Source organism: Pteropus vampyrus, unplaced genomic scaffold (assembly GCF_000151845.1).
Source record: "Pteropus vampyrus isolate Shadow unplaced genomic scaffold, Pvam_2.0 Scaffold110, whole genome shotgun sequence".
Classification (NCBI taxonomy): Eukaryota; Metazoa; Chordata; class Mammalia; order Chiroptera; family Pteropodidae; genus Pteropus; species Pteropus vampyrus.
This window is the reverse complement of record NW_011888891.1, coordinates 31,363-40,119: the sequence shown is the minus strand read 5'-3', so window position 1 is coordinate 40,119 and position 8,757 is coordinate 31,363. Positions and strand designations below refer to the sequence as shown.

The following is an 8,757-nucleotide window of genomic DNA, read 5'->3' as shown; positions in this document are numbered from 1 at the left end:
TTATGGAAGCTCAAAGGATTACTAGTGCTGCATGAACTCTGTAAACTTTTCTTAGCTTATAGTTCCCAGTAACGGTTCTTTCCCCAGGAGCTGTTCTTTGTCCAATCTTGTGGCATTTCACACTATACATGTGGAGTGTGATTTTCAGCCAATAACTCAAGAGAATATCTATGCTGAATTCTGATTTCTAGAGCTCTTTATCTATATAGCTTCCCCTCTCTAGTACTTGGCTTCACAAATTCATGCCACATCAGTCTTACTGGACTCTGATATCCTATGTCTCAACTCAGTGATAACTATCAGGCTGTTTTGGTTCTCTTCTCCACTGCCTAGAAACTGTTTAAGTGAAGAAAGCCAGGGTGACTGTAGGGTCCACTTGGTTTATTTTCCTTCTCTCAGGGATTATAGTCCTGCCTGCCTCTTGTTCAGTCTGGAAAATGTTGTTTCACATGTCTTGTCCGGTTTTCCAATTGCTGATCCTGTGAAGCCAAATCTGGATTCTGTTACTCCTTCAAAGCTAAAGTGGAAGTTATTATGTTCATATTCCACTTTACTAGATGCCCAATTACTTTCAATCTGGAATCCCTTGGGAATGTTTGTGTTCCTTCATTCCTTACCAGCACTTATCTTTATAAATTGAATCAAGGTATCAAGTGACATCTGATTTTTAAGTTTGCATTTTCTGATTACTAGTGAAAATGAGGACCTTTGTTTTCATTTTTAAAATTTATTTTCCCTTGTTTGTATACTATGACAATGATGACCTTATATTTTTCTTTATCTGTGACAGTCTCAAGGTATATTTTAGGGTGCGTAAATAGCATTAGATGCAGAATATTTATTGTGCTTAATAATATTTGGATTTAATGGTACTTTTCATTGGTTTGTTCTTCCTCAGGCTTTTCTGCTTTCTCTTGCTTTCCATTTGATTGATTGCATTTCTTTTTAATTTCCTTCTTTTATGCATTATATTTCTATTTTTTATGTGTGATTAGCTTTAAATTTTTAACACACCTGCTGACTTGAAAAATCTAAAGTTAATCAATATTTCTACCCTCTTACTGAACAAAACAAGAAAGTTTAAATATTTCAACTCCCAACAATTTTGCCTCAATTATTTTACTTGATATTATAGTCCACTATTTTATTTTCCACTTTGTTTTTGTAAACCCCTCATTAGGTATTTTTATTATTAATATTTCATGTAGTCAATTTTTGCTTATGCTAGCTACATGTTCACTAGTTTCTTTATTCACCATCACATTTTACATCTCACTCTTTTTTTCTGGGTTCGATTCCTTTCTATAATTTCTCTTTCAGTGACATTCTGATTTGTAATTTTTTTTCACTTTTACTTTTCTTAATACATTTTTATTTTTCTTCACTTTTTGAATGCTAGTTTAGATCAGTATGGAATTTGGGTTCACAAATATCTTAAAGGTATTATTTTTTCTCAGCATTTTGAAGACATATTTTATTATCTTCTGGCTTACATACTGCTGTTAAGAAGTCTACTGCCCAGTGGCTATTGCTTCTCTGTAGTAAACTCTCTTTTCTGTTTTTTCTTTGACTTTTGATTTCAGCAGTTTCACTATGATGTGCTTAATTTAGATTTATTTTTACTTATTCTGCCTGACCATTATATTTTTTAAATAGGATTAGTCAAGTTTGTCATGAATTGACAACTTTCCTCTATTCTTTCTCTCCATTTTTTTCTTCCGGAGCTCCTATTAGGCATTCATTGTGGGTTTATCTTTCCATTCTCTATTTTTCATAGTTTTATCTTTTTCTCACATCATATTCCACTTTGGTTAAAGTCTCCTGATCCACCTTCTAATTCATTTATTATCTTTTCTCCTAGTTTCAACATATTTCCATTGAGCTTTTATTTTCTAAGGCTACATTTTCATTTCTATTTGGCTCATTTTAAAACCTGGTTATTCTGTTTTCATGGTGCTTTATGCATGCTTTAGAATCTATATTACTTTTTAAAGGTCTTTATTCACTTTAAGCATACTTGTTCTATATTATCGTTCAGACTGCTATTCTATTACGTCAAGTTTCTGATGCTCAAATCTTCCTGTTGGTGGTGTTTGCTAATTCTTCACTCATGGTAGACTATTTCTGTGTCTTCCTCTGATTTCTCTCAGTCTCACTTGTCTCTTTTATTTTTTCCCTTTCTTTCTTAAGATTTCAATTGTGCATTTACATGATTATTTTTGTTTGAATCTCAAACATTTACCTTTTTGCCAAAACTATAAGTTTCAACTCTTCTTTCTTAATGACCATGCTTCCCATCGTATAGGTAGTCAATGAAAGCAAAGGGTGTCACTTTGTTTTAACTGGCTCATTTCTCTTTTTGCAAACTAAAACTTGGAGACAACCCTCTCCATTAACCTCTGATTTTGTTTTTAGTGAAGTTGTTTGGATGTGGGCACCAAAACAAACAAAATTTGAAACAAACAAACATGCTTAAACTTGGGAAGGGGTGAGATTATTGCAAGGACATAGGGGCATCTCAAGGACGCTGAGGAGAAGGAGCAGCTGAGCCTCAGGATGGACCGGAAAGCTGTCAAGTGCCCAAGCAGAGCTCATTCTGGATGTCTGGCTTCACCTCTCTCTGCACAACTGCCTTATTCATCTCTACTTTCTTTCAGATTGGCTTTTCCTGCTTCACCTGCTTCAGTTTATTGATAGCCTAGATCATCAATTTACTGGTCCTCTGTTCAAGGGATCAGCTCAGATGGAAACTAGTCTTTTTGTTTCTTTTCTCAATTCCTTGGGGAGAGGATTGGAATGGCCCTGCTGAGTCATTAGTCTATGCTGGTCCTCTAACCTATGGGTAAGCGATCAGGGCCATATAATATAAGCACAGTTTCTGGACCATAGTCCTATGTCAGAGAGTAGTCAAAGAACAAGGTGACCATGGATTGGGAAGATGCCCCTCAAAAGATAGTTACTACAACCATAATAGAAATGTTATCCTTTGCATCATTTCTCAAGGAGTGACTTGTAGGTTGGTAGAGAAGAGTGATAAAGAGAGGCAGAACTAGGTCTTAGCAGATGCTGTGAGCCTCCAGTTATGATGGGGCATTTCTCCATGAGAGGAAGAATAATGATCTAGAAATAAAAGTGGAGAAGTAGAAGAAAGTCCCTACCTTGACTAATGAGTGGAGAATAAGATCCTTCCATTGAGAGGACTACAGAGGAAGCCATGACCTCTGGGGGAATCTGGATTTTTATTGGAGCCATAAGATAGAGCATAGATGTTGAAGTTGAGCATATGGGATTTTTTTTTTTTTTTTTTTTTTTTTTTAGAACCCAGTAGGTCTGGATGGGTTAGAGGGGAAAGACTGGGGAAAAGTAAATGGTGGGAGATCAATTGACAGGCAAGGGTGAGAGGTACAGAGCAGTATGGGGATATTTTCCAAGGGCACATGAGCTGAAATTGAGTGATGAAGCAAAGATGAGTGTAACTCTGGTAAGAGCCGTCTCTCTGCTGGATCTGGGTAAAGTACTCAGGAGTCATTGAGTTTCATTTCTTTGAATATGTTTTGTATGTTCTTCCTCTTCTCTTTTTCCTGTTCTTTCTGTTTTCATCAGCCCATCCTTTTAGATCCTGCTCAGTTCCCACTTCCCATGTTAGGGCTTCCTGAAGCACTCTAATCTATAGTGACCTCTTCTGCCTCCTGTGGTCCTTCTGGAACACGAGGTGGCCTACCACAGGAGGCAGAAGGACCACAGGAGGTAGAAGAGGTCACCTTGTGCTCTTGTCCCAAGCTGCTATCTATCTCCTATACTACCATTTAACTACCCTTGATGTATGATATGTTTTATCAGTGAGACTGGAAGCTCCATGAAGGAGAAAAATGTCTTGCACTTCTTTGTATTTGCTATAGCATGATAGATAGTGACCCTCACATAGTAGGTATATATACCTGCAGTATAAGTTTTTATACTGACACCTGGGTTCTTGTTTATGACCTTTGGCATGTCACTTTGTAACATTCAGTTTGCCTAATTGTAAAGTGGAGATAATAACACCCACTCTCCATTTACCTATTTTGTTTTTGGTAGACATTTCTTGAGCACCTATTCTGTGTAAGGGTAAGTTTGTGGAGTGAAAGCTTATTAACAGGATCACTAGAAGCATTTAACTAGATAATGAACATGAAAAATGTCATGAGAAGCAGGGAGCACTTACAAAGGAAAGGTGTTATTTAAACACTCACATTTAGACATTGGAACATTAACCAAAATTATTTTATAAGCTCCCTCCTGAGTTCCAGTAGCATTCTAGGCATACACTACCCATATTATAACACTTATCACATTGAATTACAGTTATTTGTGTACATTTCCATCTCTGCCTCAGATCATGAGCTTTAACATTGAATCCCTAGCACTTAGTACATCGTCTACCATATAATAGGTCTTAGGGAATATTTTAAATAATTAATAAATGAAAGAAAATCAGCACCCAAGGGTCTCAGCCTATAAAAATGTTTTCAGACAATAAGCCCGCTAGCAAGAATTCTGTCCTAAGAATCTTGTACTGAGAGTTACAAATTTTAAAAAGTATAGATTTTGCCCTGAAAGAACTTATAAATGGACTGGAGAGACAGAGCACATGAATATGAAAATGCCTTAAGATGATTTATTAAACTACCTAAAAGCAGTTGTATTTTAAACTATGACACAGGCATTGGTGGATGTCAGAAGAACAATGAGAGACAGAAGTTAATCAGGAGTAACTTTTGGGTGAAACGGGGAATTATATAGGGAGTCATTGGCAATATAAACAAAATTCACAGTCTACCACTTTATAGATAGAGGGAGTGAGTCGACTACTTGTTATTTGCTAGGATATCTGAGAGCTCTGATTGCCATAGTGCCTGTAGGAGGTGTTCTGTCCCACTGTTGGACATGTGCACGCACACACACATGCACAGACATGCATCTCTGTGGTTACAGGGGTGGAGTGATGAGCTTGAAGTGCTTTCCCTCTCTGGAGAGAAATCCTCTCTCCTCAAGAGCTTCTTCTTTACTTTCACGTCGACCTTTGAAGGTAGCAGCTTTGCAGCTCTCAAGAGCTCTCTCTCAGGACTGGACCTGATCAGCAAGTGCCCCCTTTTCTAGGATGTAACACGGAACTCACTCAATTATGATTCTTTGTTTCAATCTCTTTGATCATCTTAGGGACAGTTAATTTGAGTAGGTCACAGAGGGCAGAGCCAGGGTGACAATTGTTTCTCTCTCTTCAAGTTAAAGGTGGAAAGCACAGGCTCTGCTACTGAGGGTGATTCTGTAGGATGAGATGAACAGACAACTTACTGTCTAGCTCACAGTCTACCCTCCATAAACAACATCCAGAAATATGGCCTCAGAGTTCATCCTACAGTAGGTATTCTATCTTCATTGAATGAACAAATGTTTATTGTACTACTATGATGTGTTACTTTTTATTCTGGGTGCCAGGAATAGAGCTGCAAACAAGAGGGAAAAAGCTTACTAGTTTCATGGAGATTATAGATAATCAGAGAGAGTAAGTGAATTGACAAAAATCATACAATCCAGGTCTTTAGGTCTCAGTATTATCTCCCTTCAGTCTACTTGGTTAGTGTAAAAAGAGACAAATTAAGTAAATTAAACTGGCACCTTGATTCAGAAAAAGACCTCCCACATTAAACAGCCAATTCAAAGTTTTCCAACATTCAAAGTCTGGAAAGTGAGAAATGGAATGGTAGCCCTTCACTGGATAGTTCCTCAAGTTCCAGAATCTGTAAATCAGAACCTCCAAAACAATTGGGGAGGGTGATCACAGAGGCTGAAAATCTCAGCAACATTTCCATGTCTGCAGGAGGCTCAAGGTAAAATATCTAGAGGTTGGGTGGGGAGAGGATTGACAGCAAGTGCTTGCTCTTAATTCATTGGGGCCAAGGAAGAGAAGTGCAGGGCAGAGGTGGGCCTGCTCTCTTTGAGGGGTGAAGGGGATGGGCCCTGGTAATCCAATATCCTCTTGGCGCCACTCAGCGCTCCAGCCCGAATCCATCACTGCAAATGAACCAGGTGACAGGATTAAATATCCCCTAATTGCAGTCCCCTGAGAGGGGCTGTGCCAGCTGTCTCTTCCACACGCCTAGCCCAGCAGATGGGAGATCAGATATCAAAGGGTCACTTCTGATGTCCCAGAAGGCAGCCTGGGTCCTGGCCACCTGGGCCAAGTTGAAGGAGGAACAGAGGGCAGATTTGGGGTGCTCTAATGGGTCTGCAAAACAGAATATTTAGTACTGTCTGGCCCCCTTGACTTCTTCATAGTAAGGTCTGTACTACTCCATAGCTATTATTTATTTGTCCTCCTCATTTGTCAGGACCACATTTGGGCTCCTGAGCCTTCTCCTGCTCTCTGAAACTCACTGTTAGAAATGGATTTATGTCACAGAAAATAGGATATACCCAGTGGTACGCAGAAGTTGGCCTGCTCTAGCCCTTGCCCTCTGGGCAAGCCTGCTCCTCACTGAATGCTTAGAGGCAAGGATTTCTTGTCTTTCTTTCCAGTACTCTCAGGAAAGAGACTCTACAGGTTAGCTTGTTGTGTATTCTAGTATCCTGGGCTTAAATGAAGGACAGTTCTCCAAATCCACTTAGGGCTAAGTAAGAAGAAATGAGACTTCTGAATTAGGGTCAAAAAAATGGACTTGAGTCATAATTGAAGCTCCTGGCCAGGGGAGGCTGTCCAGCCATCTCGCCTGACTGGATGGAGAATGTCCATAGCAAGAGAAGTGCAAGGTGACTTCTGACAGGATCTTAGTCTTTGTCCTATAAGAATTTTTCATTTGGGAAGTTCTGCCACTGTCTCACCTCAACTATTCTCACCCAAATCAACTCCCACCAAAGGGCACTAGGTTGTTCTATGGGAATAAGGTGCATTTTCATGTAGCTGAAGTCATGATATTGCAAAAGCAGCAGGAGCAGGTACAAGCCAAAAATAATTCTCCATCCAGAGAAGGTGAGGCTACAAGGCAAAATGAAGATTTGTGTGCCAAACCTCACTGCGGCTTGGGCAAAAGGTAGAAACAGGCTTCACAAGGTCCTCTCAGGGTCCACCACAAGGGGACTGTAAAAGGCTCTGGCGACCTTTGAAACAATACGGTTATTGAGAATGAAAAGACCTCAGTAGAGGGTCTGGGACTCTGGTCATTTGTCCTCAGTGAAGCTAGAGAGCTGTGGGATCATCAGCCCCTGGCTTTAGAAGAGTGTCTAATGCTGGTCTAGCTCTAACTAATCTTTTTTTTTTTTATGTGTTTGTTTGTTTATTCATTTAACAAATACACATTTTTAAAAGATCTACTATGAGTCTACGGCTATGCCACCCTGAACATGCCCAATCTCGTCTGATCTTGTAAGCAGGGTCGGGCCTGGTTAGTACTTGTATGGGAGACCACCTAGGAAGACCGGGTGCTGTAGGCATTTAAAAAGAAAAAAAAATGAATAAAAGATCTACTATGTTCTTAGAAATATACTAAAGGCTGCAAATGTGATCAAAACCAATGCTGTCCTTGCCCTCGGGGATCATGTGCTGGTTTGACTTAGGGAATTCACTGCTTGCTCTGAACTTCAGCTTTATCATCCATTAAATGGAAGTTGTGACAGCTACCCTAGGTCCTTCATAGGGTTGCTGAGAGGGTCACAGGAGATAATGGAGGGAAAATTGCTCTGGAATAGCTCTTCTGCAGGTACTATAAGAGTGAGCAGTATCTGGAGTATTGCTTTAGCTCTGAGAACAATATGGTTAAGCCATCAGGGAGCTGACTTAGACCTCCTCCCCTTTCTTGCTTTGCTTTCTCCTCTCTTTACTATATGTTCTATAGTGGTACGTTTTAACATTGTAAAGTTTTGCTATGATGAATGCAATATTTGTATAAAAGCAAAATTCTCTTAAAAAAAAAAAAAGAAGAAGAAGAAGAAGAAGCTCTAAGTAGAGACTTAGTCCAAAGAGAACCATCTCATGCTTGATGATAAAAGGGACAATGAGATTTCTGGGTGGTCCTCTGGGCCCACAGACAAGAAGCCTGCAGTCCAGGATGCCAAACAAACCAGGTTATTTTGGAACGCGTCAGCAACAGAACTATAGACTAAGAACAAAGGACTTGGCCCATTTCCTCCTCCTTGCAGTGGTCACACAGCAGCTGAACACATCAATTTCTGGTCGTGTCCCAATTTTAGGAAAACCGAAATCTGGAATCTCAACATAACTCCCAACCCCTGAAAACCACAAGTTTTCAGGGAGGAGGATGGTTCTTAGTAACGGTGTCTTCTGGCTAATAATGTGTTACCACATAGGCCAGTGGGCCCAAATGTTGGAATTACCTGAGAAATTTGTCAAAATACAGACATCCAACTTCTTCTATGAGAAACCTTCTGATTTTGAAGGTTTAGGATAGGGCCTTGGAAATGATGCTGATGCACCAGAAAACTTGAGAACCTCACATGTAGACATTCCACACTGGCCTATATCTAGTCTATTTTTATTATATATTCAGGATGGAGCACAGAATCTTCACTCAATAATTATTTATTGACTGAGTAAATGGATTCATTAAAATACATCTAAATACACTCAAGGAAAAAGCAATGCATGGCAAAAAAATCAAGCTCTTTTTATAAATTTTCCAGGATCTAGTTGTATCTGATTGTCTTTCTGATTCTCAATCCTCAGGGCACAAAATTGAGAAACTTAGATTTGATTTTTTTTGT

At 39.3% G+C, this 8,757-nt stretch overlaps 1 pseudogene; it reads left to right on the top strand.

Annotated features, from left to right (window-relative positions):
• Positions 1-7,356: 7,356 nt before the first annotated feature.
• LOC111743294 lies at positions 7,357-7,470 on the top strand (annotated as a pseudogene).
• The last annotated feature ends 1,287 nt before the right edge of the window (positions 7,471-8,757 follow it).